Consider the following 21,853-nt stretch of genomic DNA (forward strand, 5'->3'; position numbering starts at 1 on the left):
TTGTAAAGAATCTTGGCCCCAAACTCCTTGTCTCTGGTGATAAGAATATCTTTCCTTCTCCTGATACAGGGAGGGCAGCTCTCACATGGGAGTTTTATGATCTGTTTCAGGAAAGAAGGCCAAGAGTGGGGGGCTCAGAGTGACCTCTCTGTTTCTGCCATTAAAAAAAAAAAATTCCTTCAGCTTCAGATATTTTATATGCCAAAATACTGTATTTTGGGATAGAATAATCCTGAACCCCATCACAAGTAAAGGAAGCCCACAGAAAATCGCTCATATAAAAAAAGAATGTATTAGTTCATAGAACAGAAGTGATCAGTGTTTGGCTTCAGAAACAGCTGTGCATGAAGACTCAAGGAGTGGCAACAGGCCTCTGACTCTTCACATCCTTGCCCTACTTTTCTCTCTGGAGACTTCATTCTCAGTTGGGCTTTTCCATATGGTGGGCCCGTAATTTCAGGATTAAAGCATCTAAGCCCTATGTCAAAAAAAAAAAAAAAAAAAGCTTCTATTTACTTCTTGTTCCAACCAAAGGCTTATACTATGTCTCTTTGGCTTGCTTGTGAATTAATCGACATGACCAAGAAGAGACCCAAGTTTGGGTCATGTGCCTTCTCCTGCATCTGGGACTTAGAGCGAAGAGTACCCAGATTTCACAAATTATAAAGGAAGGAAGGGAAGTTCCTTGCAATGCCTTTGCCAGAATACTATTTGTGCCAATACAAAGTCTTTGAAGGATAAAATTTCTTCAGTCTGTAGCCTAAACCCTCTTTCCATAAAAGTCCATACCCAGTTCCTAGGGCAGCCCAGGCATAGACGTTATCCTAACCAGCCTCCCATCATTGCTCCCTTCTCTTCTGTTTCCTAGAGTCCCTTGCATTGCCATACATAAAACTCTTCCTTGAGCCACAAAAAGTAAATCCCTTGTGGATAGCAACCAATGGTCATAGACATAAAAGGATGTCAATAGTTTACCATTTCTGCAAACACCAGTTCAGTTGAGGCTCATTTAGCTCTGCTTTATCATCACCGCATCATCATTATTACTGTCATCATCACCGTCATTAGTATTGTTGTTTTTATTATTATCATTTTAGATAGGGGATCTTCCCAGCTACATGTAATGTTCTCTTGCTTGTGAGAGCAGGCATGAAGGCTTACCTAAAATATCTTGGCAACATCTAGGGACCTTGCAAGAATGAGAACAAGTGTTTCTAAAGACACAGGTGGTATCATTAGTAACAGAGAAACAAAGCCACCATCACTGTGTGCTAACCTCCTGGATAGAAGGTTGTTATATGGCTGTCCTGTGCAACAGAGTGTGACATCAAAAAAGACTTAAGACACCCAGTATTTGCTTTATCACCTCTGAACCAGGCTTCCATTTCACTGTGGAAGCAGAAACTACAGAAGCTTGCTGGGTTCCTTTGTGACCTTCAGATCTAGGAGGGAAACAGTATTGGCTCCATTTACTTTGCCCCTGGCTCTCCTAAAATACGGTACGAGGTGTTACAGATAATAAATGTAAGGGAGACCTAGAGAGAGCATCCTCTCCCCTCTACATTCTCAGAGATAACATCCTGAACCGAAGAGGAGAATGGAGTTCAGCCAATAGGATATTTAACAAGGAAGAAATTTTATTTCCCCAAAACTAAATCCCATTTACTTAGAAAAAGACTTAATTCGCAGAACAGTCATTGCAATGATTGCTTCCGTAGCAATGCCTTTTCCCTCACCCCTGTACATGAGTCAGAAATTTTATGTACTGCAAACTCTGATTCTAACCGGGTATAACTAGTGATGGCAACAGAATTCAATATGCCATCCTCATTCAGTAGGCTCCACTGAGCGTCTGCCTCAAACAGGAACCCTCCCTCAACCAGTAGGAACTTGGAAATGCCCTTCTCAATGGGGCTATTTCATAAGAAGCAGAGAATGACTTCGATCAATTTTCCCAGCTATGTCTGATCTACCACAATTATAAAGGTGTGATCAAATTTATTTACACGTTAAAATATTGCTAGTACAATAGATTATGAGATTATAACATTTGACTCGTCTTTTCCATTTTGGGTATCTCTGTATGCAGACACTGACTCTTGATCTTATTATAAAATGTGAGCTCAATTTAAGTGTATTCCGTAAGGATGGAGGATGAAATAACAGCGTGTGGAAGAAACAGACTCTGGACTTACCTGCTTTTTAAAGAACTCCAAAACTTCTAAAAGTCCTATTGCTTTATAAGCATTTTCTCAATCAATAATTTGAATGACAATTTATGCTCAACCTGAAGTTAATTGCTAATATATTGGTATTTACCAATACAGATTACCGAAAATATTTTACTTTTGATGACATGGGTAACTCTAAAATTGTAAATATATAGTTAAGAAAACATTGATGCCCTATTTTCACTTATAACAAGTGAAGCTAAGTTCTAAGCCATGTCTTCTGCTTGGTTACAAGAAGAATATCTCAGACTTTTATAATCAGTTCCTTCATTTTGATGTATTATCTTAATCATATTAACGTAGAGTTCTCAATCCCTTTAATGTTTTTATAATTTAATGAGGTTGAAAATATTCATGAGTAGTTTGTTTCTTTTTTTTGGTCCCATTTTTCACAGAAATCTATTTAGGCAACATAACTGGATTCACAATCAAGTTTTCAGTTGGTTGACCCAGTGCCCAAAAGTTTTAGTCCTTTGGTGAAATGCCCAAGTTAAATGGCCATTTGATTGAAATACATGGCTGAAAGCATTAGGGATTTGGCAAAGCAGCAAAATTGACAGCATGACACTCTCATATACATAAAAGACACAGACTAAAAAGATACACGTGGTTGGTTTTCCATCCAAAACAGAATTTTGGTCTCAAGTGGAAGGACGGCCAGTGCTTTCCCAGAGATAAAAGGAACCATCATCTCACTCCCCTAAGTGGAATCATTGTTTAATATACACAGATAAAACGTCACCAAACACACAAACTCGCATGCCAGCAGAAGAGGAAACGATTCAAGCTCTGGTCTTAGAAAAAACAATTGTACGTAGCCTCTTATTTTTATTTTATTATATTTTATCTTGGCTGATTTATACACTCTAATACTGTAGCCAATGAGTCTTCTCTGTCTCACAAATCCCCTGGTTAAATTGGCAACAGCTATGACATAGCTTAAATGACTTCTTTGAAACAACCAGGATGGTGCTCATTTGGGTTTTTTATTTTTTTCGTTGTTTGAATGGCTGATCTCCAGGAATCAATCATATCACCATGTGGCCAACCTAACATAGTAATTATTCCAAAATAGAAATTGCATGATAGGTTCATTAGTAACCAGTCTACAAATAACCCATCTTTTCAGACTCATTTTCAAGATGGAGGACGTTTCTAAAAATGTTGGTATTTAAAAAATCTTGTTCAGATTTATTTATTAATTCACTCTGGTTCTTAATTAATTCACTTTGGCTTGAAGGAGTATTTTGTATTCAAATTCATTGATTTCTATGCAGTCTATCAGTTCTCCCCATCTGCTCCTTTGGTTTATTTTGTTATGTCTATTTGTTTATTAAACTTTTGAAGGTGAGCAATGTAGAGTATGAATAGATGAATAGAAGGTCTTGGCCTTGCTGTATTTCATTTTATCAATATTTTCTTTATGGTTTCTACTTGTATATACAGTTTAAGAGAACTTCATCTACTTCTAGGACATCAAGATTTTTCTATTTATATCTTCTAGATGCTTTATTATTTTACCTTTTACATTTAGAAGGTGTAAGATCAAGGTCAATTTTCTTTCTTCCAATTGGATAGCTAGTGGCCTGAGCACCATTAACTGACAAGACCATGATCTCCTTAGTCCCGGGCAGTGCCACCTCTGTCATAAATAAAATATCCATATATGCATAAGCCTGTTTCTGGATTCTGTTATCTGTGGAAGCGATCTCTTTTTGTGTCTTTTCAACACTCTGAACATTTTCCTATTCTTAACATAACTTCCAGATCTAATATCCTCTAGGGTATCTTCTAAAACATCTTGTAGAATAAGTTCTCTTCATTTTATTTTCTTTTTATCTCCTTACATTTCTTTGTACATTTTAGAAATAGCTTGTCCAATTTCCAATTTGGTTCACAGTTGGGTTGCCGTAATCTAAAAATATATTTACAGTATAAACATAGCACATCTCTCCCTTTATTTAGGCGTTCATGAATATCTTTTAATTATCTTTAGCTTTCTGTGTGGCTATTTTGTGCATCTCTTGTTAGTTTTGTTCCCACAAAATTGATTTTTATGGTACTTCTGTATATTTTAAGAAACATAATTTGCTGTTTGTTACTGGTGTATGAAATATACATTTTTTAACACCTTGACCATATGTCCATTAACTTTGCTACGTGTATGGCTATGGTCTGAATGTTTGTGCTCCTCTAAAATTCATATGTTGAAACCTAACTCCAAGGTGATGGTATTTGGAAGTGGGACCTTTGGGAAGGAATTACAGCATGAAGGCCAAGCCCTCATAAATGGGGTTAGCTCCCTTATAAATGAGGCCTAAGAAAGCTCCTTTGCTCCTTCCACCTTATAAAGATACACCTTGAAGGGGGCAGTATGCAACCTGAAAGAGACCACTCACCAGAACTTGACTATGCAGACACCCTCATCTTGGACTTCTAGACTCCAAAATTATGAAAAATAAATTTGTCCTGTTTATAAGTCATCCAGTCTATGGTATTTTGTTATAGCAGCCTGAACAGACTAAGACACACATAGAAAAATATCTATATGTTACATATATATAATCATGTCATTTGCAAAAAAAAAAAAAATGAACCTTCTTTTTAATATGTTTTTCTTTTGAATTATTGTACTGGCTACAACCTCAGAATTACATTAAAGTGAAGAAAAAATTGTAGACATTTCTTTGTCCTTCCAATCTCAGGGGGCATATCTTTCAATATCTCATCATTAAATATGATATTTACTGAATATTTATGGAAAAATTTTAATGAGATTAAAGAAATTACAATCTGTTCCTAGTTGGATAAGAAATTTCGTCATGAATGGATATTGAATTTATCATCACGTGAATTTAATATATCAGAGCTGATCACATGGTTTTTAATTCTTTACTCTCTAAATATCTGAAATAAAGCCAACTTGTCCTGTGATGTATCATCATTTTTTATGTATCACTGACTTTGATTTGCTATCATCATCATCATCATCATCATTATTTTACCGTTTTGATTCTATGTGAGTGGGATTGCCCCATACTATTCCTTTAATTTAATTTCCTTATCAAGTTTTAGTGTAAGAAGATGTGAGCCTCATATAATGGAGTACTAATATTTCACATTTTCTAGTCTCTGGAAGAGCTTATGTAAGATGGTGTTATTTCTTCCTTAATATTTGACATAATTCATCAGCATAGCCATCTGGAGCAGGGTCTGGAGGTTTTTTTTTATGGAAACATTTTTTTTTTATTACAGATTCAATTACTTTTACAATTTTAAAACCAGTTTTTCTATTTTTTCTGGTGTCAAGTTTTAAAGAATTTGGTGGTTTATAGAATTTTCTTGTCATTTTAATATCTATTCCAAATAACTTTTCATTCCTGGCATTGGTTATTAATGACTTTTTTGTGATCAGTATTGCAGGGTTTTATGAATTTTATTAGCCTTTCCAAAACCCAGCTTTTCAGTTACCATATCTTTTTCTGTGCAGGTTTTTTTTTTTTTAGGTTAATATCTATAAATTTAGCAGTTTCTTCTTTGTACTTTTTGAAGCTTAGTTTTCTGTTCTTGAGATGGAAGCTTAATTCATTGATTTTCAGACTTTCTTTTTTCCTTAGACCTGAAGGCTATACATTACCCGCTAAAGTATGGTTATAGGTACATCTCAGAGTTTCCGAAATATACTGTCTATTTTCATGCAATGCAACTATTTCTGATTTCCATTATGTTATCCTTGGGGTACTTGTCTGACTCAGTCGATGAAACATGCTAGTCTTGACTTGAGGGTTGTGAGTTCAAGCACCATGTTGTGCATAGAGCCTACTAAAAAAAAATAAAATAAAAAATAAATAAATAAGTAAATAATCCATTATGATTTCCTTTTTGATCCACTTGTTATTTAGAAATATATGGTTTAATTTTTTAGCATATGAAATTACCAAATTATCTTTTTAAATTGATTTCCAGCTTAATTTTACTGACATTTTTCTATTTCTGGCTTGATTACACAGTGTATACAGAAGATTCTCTGTATAATTTCAACAATTTGAAACTTGTTGAGACAAGTTGGCTTTATGGCCCAACATGCGGTCTGCTTACCACATGTTTTATGTGCTCTTAAAAGGAATTCATATTATACGCTTATTAAATGCAATTAAGTCATATGTTAATGTGTCAATTAAGTCAAGTTTGTTAATCATATCATTCAAATCAAGTATATCCTAACTAACCTGGTTCTCTTATTATTCTATGACATTCAAAGAGAAATGTATTAAAAATCCTTTACTGTGATTGTGGATTATCTATTTTTGTTCAGATAATTTTTTTCTTCACATATTTAAAAACTATTACAATAGGTACTCTTTAATAATTTCTAAATAATTCTAAAATAATTTAGAATTGTTTTAACTTCCCAGTGAATTAAACTTTTTATCAAAATTAAATAACCTTCTTTATATCCAGTAACACTTTTTGTCTTAAATTCTCCTTTGTCTCAGGGCAGCTGGGTGGCTCCATCTGTTAAGCATCTGACTCTGGATTTTGGCTCAAGTCATGATCTCGGGGCTGAGATCCTGCCTGAGTCAGGCTCAGTGCTGGGTGTGGGTCCTGCTTAAGGTTCTCTCTCTCTCCCTTTACCCTGCAACACCCCCCCCCCGACTCCTTCTCTAAAAAACAAAACAAAACAAAAACTACTTTTCTACTCTGTCTCATAATAATCTAGTTTGTGTATTTTCCTTTCATCCATTCTGTATCCCCATAGCTAATGTATGTCTCTTGTAACCTGGGTACAGTTAGGTTTTGTTTTTATACAGTCTGAAAACTGAATACCTTTCAGGTTTTTAGCTCATTGACATTCAATTAGTAATGCGCTTGTTTAAATTTACATTACTTTCTTTTCCATTTCTCTGACTTAACTCTATGTTCTTTTTTTCTCTTACTTCTGACCTTTCTGGATTTATTTCTTAAATTCAAATTTTAAGCATTATTCCATTTTCCCCCTCCATTAGCTTAGTAATAATTAGTAATCATACTACATAGTACTCTTTTAACAGGTACCCTAAAAATCACAGCAGGTTCCCATAACTCCTCAAATTCTAATATCACTTAGTGATATTGTCCTACCCTACAAGCACCTTAAAGCCCTTCTGCCGTACGGCATCTCCCCGTATTGTGCGCTGTTCTTGTCATGAATCTTTTATTTTCTTTGTCCCTTAAACTCCTCAATACATTGGTATTGTTATTATTGCTTTATACATTCAGTTTCCCTTTAGTATCTCACCCTGTGACCACTCCCATCGCTCTTCCTTCAAGCGTATCCAAGCTGACATCAAGACCATTTCATGTCTGCCTGAAGAGTAGCCTTTATGGTTGGTCTCCATTGTGTCTGCTGTCACTAAATTCTTTCAGTTTGTATTTGCCCCATTCTTTCTGCCTTTGTTTTTCCACTGATATTTCCACTAGTAATGTGATTCTAAGTTGGCAGTTACTTGCTTTCATTACTTTGAAGATGTCATTCCATTGTCTTCTAGCTTCCATTGTTTATATTAAAAAGTTGATCTTTCTCCAGGTACCATTACATCCTCTTTCTCCAACACCCACTTAAATAAATCTTGGTATTACAGCCTCTTTGATAAAATTCTTAGTGTTGGATCTGTTTTCCTGACTGAACTGTGTCTGTCTGATATACTGCAGTTATTTTAAAGCGTGTATCTGATTATTCTAACATCTGTTGGTTGGTTCTCTTGTTTTAGTGATATATTGTGTTGTTTCCTGTATACCTGGGGAAAAAAAATACTGGTTGTTTTTAGTTGAGTGTTGAATACTGTAAATGAAAAATTGTAGAGACAGTTTGAGAGTCTGCATCCTGCATCCAGCTATGAGACTGACAAGCTTTTTCTCTAAAGGCCAGACAGTAAATATTATTGGCTTTGCAGGCTGTAAGGTCTCTGTTACACTCAACTTTGCTTTTGCAGTTTAAAAGCAGCCATAGACAGTATGTAAATAAATGAATGAGCCTGGCTGTGTTCCAATAAATCTGTATTTAAGAGTAGACTGTGGAGTGGATTTGACTTAAGGGCTATAGTTCGCTGACCCCTGTTCCAGAGAGGATTTACTTTTACCCCTGATAAGTGGATAAGCTACCACTTCTAGCAGTATGATGGTACTTCATTCCAACCAGGAACTGAGATATTCAAAACTGGCCTTCTGCTCTTGCAAAGGCTGGTCTGTATCTAGTTCATCCAAATACTTAGAGTCTAGAACAGGGTTTCTCAAACTTGACACTATTTTGGGCTAGATAATTCTTTGTTGTAGGAGAGCTATCCTATGCACTGTAGAATGTTTGGCAGCATTCCTGACCTCTAACCCCAGGTGCCATTAGCATGCCGCCATCCCAGTTGTGATAACTAAAAATGTTTGCAGATTGCCAAAATTGTCCACACTTTAGAACCACTGGCCTAGATTACAGCCCTCCAGGGCTATCTGGGCACCTCTGCTGGTCACACCTGACCCATCAATTTTTGTTCTCCTGGTGTCACTAGTACCATGGACCTTGAAAGCTTTGCTCAGATTTTCAGCTTTCAGCTATCTCTTGAACAGAATGACAACTCTTGTGTTTAACATCCCCAAATGTTGGCCCCACTTTCTTGATTTCCTTCTTTTTCTGAGTCTTGGCCACACTATTCTCCCCTCCCCCATGTGTAGTTTTCCCAGCTTCTATTTCAGGTTATTTTTCCGTTTACTAGTCTCTATTACTATGTAAGTAGAACTCCCAGTATATGGTACTGTTAATGGACATTTTTTTAAAGAAATATAGTTACAAATACAGAGGGATATCTTAATGTCACCAATGCTATTTAATTGTATCTTTCATTAGATCGAATTGGCAGTGGTAAAAATTGATAATAGAATTTTCAATAAATTTTCAATCGACTCCAGTTGTACTAAACATTTAATTGCACTTATTACAGAACTTTCCCATGTGCATTAATCAGCTAATCCTAAAGTCCCTATCAAACTTAAAATTAAATAATTCCATTTCCATGGGAAAATCGAGAACTCTTAGGTTTCTAAATTGACTTTGAAAAACCTTTAGTATAATTGGATCCTGATATAATTTATTAATCGTAATTTAGTGCTAAGATAAAAAATGCAGGTCAGTTGAGGATACTAGATTTTTAAGTGGGCAAAAATGATTTAAGTAAAAATTCCTAAGAAAAATTAAGCTTTAGTCTTTTCCTAGGATGGAGCTAATTGGATTTGTTGAAGAGTTTTTAATTATGTGATTATGAGAGAGTTGTGTGTTCGGTACATCTAGTTCTCTTCTTAACAACCTGCGAGACCAAGGTCTGTTCATTTAGCCTTTTAGGGACTCAACTTTATCTTCTCTAAAATAAATGTTAGCAAATATTTTTCAAACACTTGCTACCCACAAGGCATTTTCTATATATTTTATGTTTGTTAACTGGAGTCATCTGTGTAATAACTATATGAGCTTGGTACAAATATACCCACTCTCCAGATGAAGAAATAGCTTTCTACATCTATTACAAATAAGAATATAATGCTTACAACATATTATGACTGATGATTAGAATTGGAGTTTTCACATAATGAATTCCATTTAACATATATTTAACTTATATAGCTACTATAAAATAGCTTCACCTATACATAATTTTGTAAAATCTCATAATATGTGTTAAAAATAACATTACAAAATATTTTGTTTAGTGATGTTTTAGATCATCATTGTCCTCAAATGCTTGGATGTACCGAAACTTAAAATACCCAAATTTAAAACAACTAGCATTCTCTTATTGCTTTTAAGGAAAGATTTAGCCAATCTATGTCAGGGTAGGGCTTACATACTCTTAATCAGACTTGCTTTCTTCAGAGACTTTAAAAACAATCTACTTTGGTTTGTCATCAGTAGTTGACCATTTCCTGTGGTCCTATGCTAGAACTTCAGCTAACTGTAAAAGAAGAAAACTTACTTCCATTACTTTCCTCTACCCCAACAGGCTTAATTAGTTAATTTCCAAGAATCAGATTGAGAAAGTATAAAACTGCATTTTTTAAACTCAATTTGTTCATTACACATTTCTATGACTTAAAACATAAAGAATTATGTGTTTTAAATGGCTTATATTTATCAATGGTCCAAAGTTGAAAAGGTAACTACCGAAGTGTAAGTTGACCTTCTATTTCTTTCTTCAGATACTGAGTTTCTTTCTTTACTGGGTTCATTGCTGGAAATTAGGCAAGCATTTGAGAACTATCACAAACTAATTTTAAGGAAGTATTTTTCCTGAAAGAATCTTACAAAATCTTACATAGAGTACATTGTAGTTTTTAAAGTTTAACACATTTTTTTTCTTTTATTCAGTAATCACTTGCTAATGCTTAATAGTTTCACGGTGATATTTAGGCTAGCTGTTTTCAATTTGAGGTACATTAGACTCAACAGGAAGCTTTTTAAAACATACTCTAGTACCTAGTCAAACCAGCTAAATCAAAAGCTTGGAGGTGGGCTGTCCAGGCATCAGATTATTTTCTCTTTTTTAAAACTCCCCAGTGGATTCTAATGTGCACTGGATTTAATCTTGTACTCCACACTGTGGAATATACAAAGATAGGTTTGGCACCAGCTCTTTTCTGAAATTGCCAATAATCAAGTGGGGGAAATACCCATTGTGTATTGTAAATGTTTAAAACTGGCTATCTGAACAAAAAAAAAAAACTTAATTTGTAACATTTCCTAATTTTCATGGTGAAAATACTTTCATCATGTCCAATTTCAAGCTAACAATGTGACTTATTGAATGCAGAGTTGGAAAGAGGTGTGAAATAGCACTCCATTATATAGTATTCCTACCACACAGATAAAATAGACATAAAAACTTCAAGATCACAGGTAATAGTGAAATATAGAAAACTAATTAGGAAGTAATGAGTTTTGATTATTTATTGCCCATATTTTAATGTAATTTATTTTATTGTAAGTTTAGGTACTTTAATTTTTAATATTGGTATGTTTAATAACTAGCTCACAAAAATCCTTCAAAATATAAAAATCTGTTCTTGTAAGCCTATACAGGCCAGGTAGGACGTCACTACCTCCAATATGTAACAATATGCTGACTACAATAGAATACAGGAAAAAAATAAGCTCAATGGAAGCTGAATTTCTTCTCTTCTCCTGGAAATCTTTTAGTGGAGTTGTTAGAGTGCATATTTCCCCCTTTTAAGGAATGAGGACATCAAGATTCACAGAAATCTCAATTTGTCCCCTCCTGATGAGCCACCAAATTCAACCAGAGCACTAGAGTCTCACTCCCATTCAGGGTCTTATCAACATGCCTTTCATCCTAGAAACAAGGAAAATTAATCTGTTGACTTTTTTCACAAGGAGATTTAATTATTGATGCATCTATATTTAACATTTATCTAAGCTAATCCTTACATCAGTAAGGATTCAGTTAATTAAGTAAGTTGACTTCTTGTTCATGATGATGAAGTGTAGAGTAACACTTCACGCAGTATCTCTGGTACCATCAACTCATAAACATTCACTAAGCACTTACCATGTCTCCACTTGAAATGGGACCTTCGGAAATGGGTAGTTAGCTTCCCAGAAAAGAGAGAAAGTCTCACAGACAGCACATGACTTTTTAATTTCCTTGCTTCTCACACCTGCCTGTAGGGGGATTACATTTGAACATAACCCCACTACACCTTTCCAGTCATCAGTGTTTGTGACTATACAGGTCTTTCTGAACAACGACAAAGTGGTCGTGTAGACAAACTCCTTTAAGAGTTGCGTGGGTATGAGCAAGTACGAGAATTACTTGCTGTCACCTTTGCTATATCACCCATTGTTAACGCTGGGAACTATTTCTTTCTGCCTTATAGAGAGAATTTTCCAATGAAGATCTCTTAAATGTGAACAGTGAATCAAGTCCCTATGTTCTATCACCTGTGGTTTTCACCCTCTCTCTGGTTTCAGGCATACATATAATATGGAGGTAAAGATGGGAAAGGGTTTGAAATCAAGCAGAACAGTATGACTATTGGGTGCATTTGATTCCTATAGAGCCAGCTATGATGTAGCCAGAAAAATAGTTAAAGAACCAAATTCTCAAAGCATGTTTTAAAGTAGGGAAAGAATGCAATTTTAACAGAATTTATTTCAGTGCTCTTTTAGGTTCACAGCAACATTGAGGAGAAGACACAGAGTCGCTATAACTCGTTGCCCCCCACACACACACAGCTTCCTTCCTTATCCAACCCTCCCCCCTCCCCGATTAGTACAGTCGTTACAATTGATGAACCTACACCAACTCACTATTAGCACCTGCAGTCTAATAGTTTACATTAGGATTTATTATATTATGGCATGTTTCCATCATTACAGTGTCTTACAGAAGACACTTACTGCTCAGAAAACCCTGCCGATTCATCCCTTCTTCCCTTCTAACCCCTGCCAATCACGGACTATTTTACTGTCTTCAGTTTTCCATTTTCCAAAATGTCATATAGTTGGAATCATATACTATGTAGCCTTTTCAGATTGGCTTCTTTCACTTAGTAATATGCATTTAAAGTTCCTCCATGTCTTTTCATGGCTTGATGGATTATTTCTTTTTAGCAATGAATAATATTCTATCATCTGAACCTACCACAATTTATTGATCCTTTCACCTCCTGAAGGACAACTTGATTGCTTCCAAGTTTGGCAATTATGAATGAAGCCATTATAAATACCCATGTGCAAATTTTCATATGGACATAAGTTTTCAATTCATTAGGTAAATATCAAGAAACACGATTGCTGGATCGTACACACAGCCTAAGACTTCCAGTATGATGTTGAAAAGGAATGGTGAGAGGGAACATCCTTGCTTTGTTCCTAATCTTAATAGAAAATCTTGTAGTTTTGCATTATTAAGATGTTAGCTGTAGGTTTTTTGCAGATTTTCTTTATCAATTTGAGAAAGTTCTCCATTCTTACTTTGCTGAGAGGTTTTATCATGAAAGCATGTTGGACTTAATAATTCAATTTTAAAAAGATATCACGAGTGGACTAAATGAATATCCTATGTTCCTGTTGCTTTAATGAGATTAAAGAAGGAACTATCACACCAGAGTAATACTCGAATGCTTTTTACACTTTCTCTCCCTTTCAACTCCTTTTTCTAACTCTCTTAAACTCCAACTCCTGAATCTTCATATTTGGCTTAAGGACTTTTTATTTTATCCCTTTGAGTCATTCCCCAGAGAAACATTAATTTAGTTTATTTAAATATCAATGTGACTCTTAAAAAAAAAATGCTGAACTCCGTACCAGTACACCTACACATGTCGGCATGGACATGGACCCCAGCACATAATGCATACATGTTGCAACATGATGTGTTTCCTGGGGAGGCAGCCTGCTATGGTAGCTAGATTTTCATATTCTGAATAAAACTCACTTTTTTTTTATTTTTATGTTTAGGCAGTTAACTTACAGTTAAGAGCTCTACAATTGGAGTCACTTAGACTTCAGCTTGAAGCCCAAGTCTACCGTGTACTAACCATGGAATCTTGGGTTAGCTACTTAACTTCTTTAAACCCTGATCAGTTTCCTTATATGTAAAATAAGGATAATAATAGTAGTTTCTGCCTCATGGTAGAATTGATAGATAATTCATGTAAAATGCTTATCACAGTGACAAGAACAATAGTATAGTATGCTATATATAAATATACTATATATATGTACACACACACATATTCTATCTATAACTATATGTATCAATAACTATTTTTCATAGATAATATTCAACACTCAAAATAACCAAGTATAAAAGAAGCAACACAATTCATCAATAAAATGAGAAAAAGTCAACCAATAGTAAATCCAGAAATTGGAGATATGAGATAGATGCTTCAAAATAACTGTACTGTATCAGTCACTGTTTAATCAAGAACACAGAAACCATACTAGAGATTTTATCATAAAGATTTTAACATAAACATTTATTTAAACAGGCATTGGAGAAATGAGAGAGTAGAAGGGAACTCTGAAATAACACAGAAATACTGTCTGGAGAAGGAGCCAATTTTTCAATATAAACAATGGAAGCCAGAAGACAATGGAATGATATTTTCAAAGTAATGAGAGCAAGTAATTTCAACTTAGAATTCTATTATCAGTGAAAATGTCTTTCAAAAAGCAAAAGCAAAATGAAGATATTTTCAGATAAATAAAAACCGGTAGAAGAATTCATCATCAGCAGACACACATCTTGAAGGCAAACAATAAAGATTCTTCAGGCGGAAGAAAAATGGTCTTGGATGGCAACTTTAATATGCAAGAGAGAAGCTGAAAAGCATTGGGAAGGGTCACGATGTGGATCTCCAAATCACTATTGCATGTATAAGGCAATATTATTAATAATAATGTATTGAGAGATTTAAATTATATGGGAAAAGATATTCATGAAAGCGGTAGGATATAATATGGGAAGAGGGCAAATGGTCCAAGTTTTCTAATGCACGAGCTGACAGGGTGGGAGTCCCACTACTTATTTATCTATCGTGTTTCCTTCCTGTTCTCACAGGTGTCCCTCCCCAGTAACCTTCTCAGTGTCTGCTTTCCAGAAAAACCAAGCTATAATGAGTATCTTCAACTACAGAACTAATGCCAATTTAATTTTTCCAATCACACCTTCAGTAACACTGTACGAGCATATGGTGAGTTCACATTCTCACAAACACTTGGTATCATTGGCCTTATTAATTTTGGGCACTTTTGTGGTTATGTAGTGATGGTGTGTCACTAAGGTTTGGCAGTGGATTCTCTGTTAATGGCACCCCAACATTTTTTATATGCTTTTGCAAAGTTATTAGAGATATATGTCATATTTCTTTCCCTTCTGTTTTTTATTGTTTTGGATTTAGTGATTTTGATTGTGATCTCATACTCCTTAGAATACTATCTACAGGAATTCTCTGCCTCCTGCTAGAAAGGAATTGCATTTGCGTTGACTATGGGCCCCCTACCTACCCTGGATCACCGTAAACTAATCGTTAAGAGACATAAGTTTAGAGACTTTTAGACCAAGCAGAGCATTTAGGGTTTATCCCCAGACAGAGAGGAGTAGGAGTCTGTAATTAAAATTTCTCAATTTAGACTTTTCTTTTCTCTTCTTTTCTTTCCTTTTTTTTTTCTTTCTTTCCTTTCAAAGTTAAAGCCAGTCCAGACAAAATCTCCACAGTCTTCCTTTGAAAGAAATTTTATTTTCCTAAATTAAACCCATTGAGTGTGTCATCCCTCAGAAAATCCAGTTTTACAAGCCAGTGTCCAATCCAGTGTTTCACCCTGATTGAGCCATTGATCTTGTTTCCTTTCTACCCAAAGGTGTGGCCGTTACAACAGATTTTAGCCACCAGAGATTTGGAGGTAATCTCCAGGAAAAATTTCAGTTCCAAGTCTCATTAAATTCCGTGAATTCTGCTTTCTTATCACATCTCATCTGTGAGCAGTAGTGTGCTGGTAAATGTTTAACAACCAGCTCTCCAGGAAAAAAAAAAAAAACAAAAAAAAACAAAAAACCCCTGCTTTGTAGTGTTTTCAATTTCCATAGTGGAAATCTTGCCACCATGGCAAAGTACTAATGTGACGATGTTGAAGAGGTGAACAGCACACCAACTTATAGTGTTTCCACTGAAAGGGGACAACATGTATGAGTAATGTATAGAGCATAGGCAGTAGTACAATTAACAAAATCATTAGGAAATTATGAGTTTTAATATTTAAATTTTTAAAAAATATTTTATTTATTTATTTATTTATTTATTTATTTATTTATTTATTTGAGACAGAGAGAGCGCCCACAGAGGGAGCAGACTCCCTGCTGAGCATATAGCTTGACTCCACTCCAGGCTTGATTCCAGGGGCTCTAAGATCATGAACTAAAGGCAGATGCTTAACCAACTGAGCCACCCAGGTGCCCTGAGTATTAGTATTAATATGTTTTTAATGCAACTTATGAAATTGTAAGTTTATATAGCTTTATTTTTAATAATGGCAGGCCTTTTAAAAACTGACCTGTGCAGTTTCTAAAAATTTTAAAGATTTTTGTGAACCAACATAAGCCAGCTCTATCACATCACTGGCTATGGGGAATTTGTATCTGTTGTCTTATTTTATTTATTTATTCTCTCAGCTTTTTGATGAGTGATATACTACTGAGATTTTTTTCTGAGTGTCCAACATGCCATACCGACCAAGATTGAAATCTCCTTCGAGTACTCTAATGTAATGTTATTTAATCCTCACAACACCCCAGAAGGTTTTTTTTTTTTTTTAATTATTATTATTCCCATTGTGTGGATAAAGAAATCAAGTCATGGGGAGATTCTGTTGCCCATTATCTCTTAGAGAGTAAGTAATATAGCCAGGATTTGGACCCCCACAGGCAGGATTCAGACCCCATTTTGCCAACTATATGCTCATTGCCTTTCCTCTGAGATAGGAATGCTTGTTGTTTAAACTTTTCTCAGATTTCAAGGAAAAAAATACTCGTACTCTTGCTTATTGGTCAAGAAAATTCAAAGGATGCACACTAAGCCATAAAAAAGACTCATGAAGAATCCGACAGCAGTGTGTCAACTGGGCTGAGCTGTGAATACACAGATGGGGAAGTGCATTCCACACCTCAGTCAGTGTCTCCTGAATCTAATCATGAGGGGTCATCCGACATGTCCCAATGAGGGACATTCTACTAAACAATTGCCCTATTCCCTTCAAAACTGTCAATTCATAGAATATAAGGAAAAATGTAGAAGGGATTCCACAGTGCCCGTGGAACATAATACCTCATTGTGGATTCTCTCTTGCAATGAACGACATTATTAGGGCGATTGGTGAAATCTGCAGATGGTCTGTAGATTAAATAATATCATCTCCTCAATGTTCATTTCCTGATTTTTAGAATTATATTGTGGTTATGTAAAAGAATGCCCCTTTTTATAGGAAGTAGACATTAAAGTATTCAGGGGGTAAAGGAGCATGAGAAAGCAACTTTTAAATATTCAGAAAAAAATAATTATGGATACATAAATATAAAGACAAATACACAGATGTATATATTGACACACATATATATTTCTCTACAGAGGTGCAAAGTAAATGCAGTAAGATGTTATCTTTAGGGGAATCTTGGTAAAAATGGTTATCTTTCCACTACTCTTGCAAATTTTCTGTGAGCTTAAAAGATCAAAATAGGAGATTAAAGGCAAATGATCAAAATAAACCTAGCACAATTTTGTTTCCTCCTCCTTAGTGAATGTGACTCCACTAACCTTGTGTCTGTTCACGAGTTTACCTACTTCGGCTTCTCTCTGCGGGCCTCCAAGTTTCCCTGGACTTCCAATTCCGTCCCATTTCTGAGAAGACTTTAGGTTGGCCGCTCAATAACCGTGACCTGTGGTCCCTGGCAAGTCTCTGGGTGGGCTGCCCAGGGTAGGGTTCTGACACCGGTTCTCTTCCTTCACTCGCCTTTGTAGCAGAGGCCTTCCCTTACCAGGAACAGGGCCTTCCCTTACCCTTACCCTTACCAGGAACAGGGCCTTCCCTTACCAGGAACCGTGGGCAGGTGAGCGAGAATGATTGACATTCCTAGGACAGAATGAATAGTGACAGACGTGCAGAAAGGTGCAAGATTTCCAGTTTTCAAAGTCCAACCGGTGCTTGTATTGAATCAGAACACATGGCTCCATTCAGAGCAACAAACAACATGCCTGACTTCACATAGTAAGTCAACACTAAACTCCAAAACTCTGTTGTGTGCAAAACGGTCAAATCACTTTTATCATTCCATTGACAAAGCAGTTTCTTAAAAAAAAAAAAAAAAAAAAGTCTATTAATACTGCCTCCTCAAAGATTCCAAAAACTTGCTTTTTGTTTTATGACTTTTAAGTCTTTTATATTGTGTGTTAAGGTGTGAGTTCAAAGGTCAAGGGCTAGATTTGGCTCAATTGCGTTTATTGTTCAGTGCGGTTCTACATTTAAAAGAGCTAAAGGATGATCCTTTCCTGTCTTTTCTTTTTTAACCATCTGAAGATGCCAACAGCTTTTGTAACTTTTTCCAAAGACTTTCCCTAAAGGAAATGGGGAGATTTCATTTTATGTTATTTAGGTCATTTAATCAGAAAGCAAATCATCTGTCTTTGATCATGCCCTTGCCAGAAGATCCCTAACTCATTAGTGTGCTATTAATGAGGCTGGATTTTTAAGCAGGTGTTGTTAAGTGCAATCAGAGCAGCTTTATTAAGCCGCAAATTGTCTTGCCATGACAAAGGAAGTCAGATTGGTCCATGCTCAGTTAACCTTTGTCTATATGCATGACTTGGCTGATTAAACAGCAATTGATAATGACCTTCAGTCTGGCAAAGCCAGAGAAAGGTGATGCCTGATGTTGGCATTCATTTTATGTGACATGAGTGACAGGCAGGCAGGCTCTCTAATTTAGAAATCTATAATGCAATTTCAAAATTAACTAATATCACAGTGCAATGAGCAACTAATTTATATGTATTAAACTGATATTTTGATGTGTGTGTTATTTCAGAGTAGACGCATTATTGAAGAGAGAGAGTGAACATCAAGTCAAAGTAGCTTTGACTAGCCATGGTTAGTAGCTAGAAAAACAAGACGGTGGAAGATAAAGGACAGTTGTTTTTTGGAGATTATTAATTTATTGAGCAAGCATACCAAGCTCCCAATATGTCGAAGACCCCAGCCTGGTGGCTTTAACACAGGCGCTGCTCCTCAGAGCTCACAATGGGGTGATAGACAGGAACACCAATTTTATTACAATTTATTCAGTGCAACAGCAGTTTATCATTAGCACGTGAGAAGAATGCTGTCTATCATTCTCAAGACGTCAACTAATTCTGAAACGTGGAGGGAGAATCAGAAGGCTGCGGGGAAATTATAATTTATTGAGCGGCTATTATATGCTAGATGCTTCATTCATGTGACCTCATTGAATCCCTGCAATGATTTCTCGGTAAATATTTCATTTCACAGATGAGGAAACAGAGGTTCATCCACAGGTTCAGTGTTTTGCCCAAGGTCAGTCAGCCCTAAGTAGCACAACCAGGATTTGAAATTGAGCTCTGTTTGTCTGGAAAACCCATGGCATTCTGTGGAAACATCGTGATGGACGGAAATTAGGGCAAACAGTAAATTATGCGCCACTTGTGCTATTCATTGCGTGTGTGTTCTAGTTTATTTGTTGCCCGGTTTAGGGAACGTGATACATGGGTCACATTGTCTTGAAATCAATATGAAATCATGGCTCCCGCCTCCTGGTATCATAAAATTCGTTGTACTTTTTTCAGGCTCTTCTTCACGAACACACATTTGATGACTTTGCCAATCGTCCCAGGAAACATCCTTTGCGCTGAGAAGGCTTTACAAAGTATACTGCTAAAACGTGAGTAGTCTAGACACGGTTGTCACTTGAAGTTTTGCTAACACTCATATTTCCCAGTTTGGGGTTAAGGACATTTTATTCTGGAGTGTGTTAATAGATGTGCCAAGAAAAAAAGAAGAAAAAAGTCTTTCCTGGCTCAAATAGGTTTGTTTAATAGTTAAGCAAAATTAGAGAGGTCTCTTTCTTTCTGCAGGACCTTTCAGAGCCTTTAATATGCTAATGGGTATTATGACTTTCCTAGGAGAGAATCTGGTATTCAGCATTTCCCAAGTTTTCCTGACCATGAGGCTCTTTGTTCCTTGAGCACCAATTAACACTCACAAGAACCAGTGCGTGCAGAACAGAGCGCTCTATAAAAAATTAGCAGCCAAGTAACTGCATAGGGAAGGCAAAAAAGAGAAACAAGGATGAAGGGACACTCACAGGGGAACTAGGAGAGCCCAGCAGCCAGTTTACCTTTCTCACAACTTTGCTAGCACCTGTGGTGGGTATTTAAATACTGGACAAATCTTAACGAACGGCTTGACCCGTCTGATATTCACCTATGCTCCATAAGCATCGTAGTAACTAGACCTATTGGTTGAGTTTCTCTGACTTCTACACCTTTCCTGAATAACACTTGAATAAGCTATTCATTTTTCGATTATATAAAGGCCATCAACGGATTAATTGGGGCAAATTAAGCATGGAGCCTTGAAATAAACTATGTAGGTTTACTAAGAGTTGACTAAAATCCATAAAAGTACAAATTTCCTTGCAGCTTTGTTAGCTGTATTGCTCTAGGCCAACCCTGGCTGCACTTTTAGAATCACGTTTCAGAAGCGTATTTTAAAAAAACTACCAACCCAAGAAGGAAATCGCTAATTTGCAGTCAGAGTCAGCTGTCGATCGTTCCCCACTAGGGTAATATCTCTTTGGTGGTGTCCAGGCTCCTGCACTATCCGTCTCTGCTCTCCAGCTTTCTGTTTCTGTCCCATGTCTGTTCCGGGGATTGCTTCTTGCCATCGAGGCCTTAGAAGCCCGACAACATCAAGTGCAGAAACTCTCCACGTGGAAGGGCAAAACCTTAAATTACGGGTTATCTCTGCCACTCCAAGTCCATTCGCTGTCTTGTAGTTGTTATAGCTTTAGTACTTCCTGTTCTTGCCTGGTTCCCGCATTAATGCAAGTATCACAGTAACCATGGGAGATGACCTGCCATGCAATTCCCCTCGAAGCTGCTGGAATGTTTCCAAGCATGCGCTGTAATGGTGTCCTTGCTCGGAAATGCCTTCTGCCCACGGGGAAAGAAGGCTGCTTGGAAGGCCGAGGATTGTTAATTTTGAGGAGGCACCAGGTTCACGTTGCCACTGCTCCGCTGTTATTTTTTTCCATTCGAGCCTTCTCCAGACTTCCTCGGAAGGCCACTTACTGAGTTCTACCCACTTTAGGGAAGTTCTGCTTCCTCCTGTGTAATCTGTCACCTTTGAAGCAAGTAGATAGCAAAATAATGGGTGATAAAAATTACAACTGGCATTAATGGCAGTGGCGGCCACCAGTCCATCCTGGTGACAGTCTCAGCTCTCTTGCCCATCCAGGCAGGCGATCAGCAAAGAGATGGTGATAACGGGCCCGGGACATGATCCAGATGGAAAGCTTCATAGGGCAGAGCAGAGTTTATCCAAATTTTCCTGCAAGGTCGTTCATTTCCTTTCTAGATAACTCATGGGTTTGAATAAGGATTATTGTACAGGTTGAGCAATTGCAGATGGTGGCTTGACTGAGGTGAAAATTATTTGGGGAAAGAGGATAAGAAAAGTGCACTTGGCTGATGGATGTTTCAATTTTCCTGAGAAAAGAAATGCATTTACCAGATCATAATCATCTTGGTGAATTACATTTCGAGGCCGGGCCACCGGCACAACCAGCGGTGGCACGGGGCCCTTTGAAAGAGAAACTGTGCGGCTGTATTATCCAAATCTCCGTGTGGGAAATGGCTTGAGAGGGAACTCAATGCGTGCAGGAAAACTCGCTTTTACAGCTGTCCTTTAAGGAGGAAAATGAACCCAAAGATCCTAAGAAGAGTCTCCGAGAAGTCCTTGCGCTGGAAGTGACATTGCTGTAGGTGATGGCCTTTAGACTCCCCAAAATTCC

General features: G+C 36.6%; 1 long non-coding RNA gene across 1 annotated transcript in view; it reads left to right on the forward strand.

The window, feature by feature from the left end:
* LOC112649982 (uncharacterized) overlaps positions 1-21,853 on the forward strand; it is a 76,403-nt gene that overhangs the window by 37,182 nt on the left and 17,368 nt on the right. The window contains exon 3 of the long non-coding RNA XR_004807119.2: positions 19,626-19,720. This is a non-coding gene — a long non-coding RNA (uncharacterized LOC112649982). The remainder of the gene's footprint in view (positions 1-19,625; positions 19,721-21,853) is intronic.

The sequence above is a fragment of the Canis lupus genome, chromosome 19 (genome assembly GCF_003254725.2).
Source record: "Canis lupus dingo isolate Sandy chromosome 19, ASM325472v2, whole genome shotgun sequence".
In the NCBI taxonomy this organism is placed as follows: domain Eukaryota; kingdom Metazoa; phylum Chordata; class Mammalia; order Carnivora; family Canidae; genus Canis; species Canis lupus.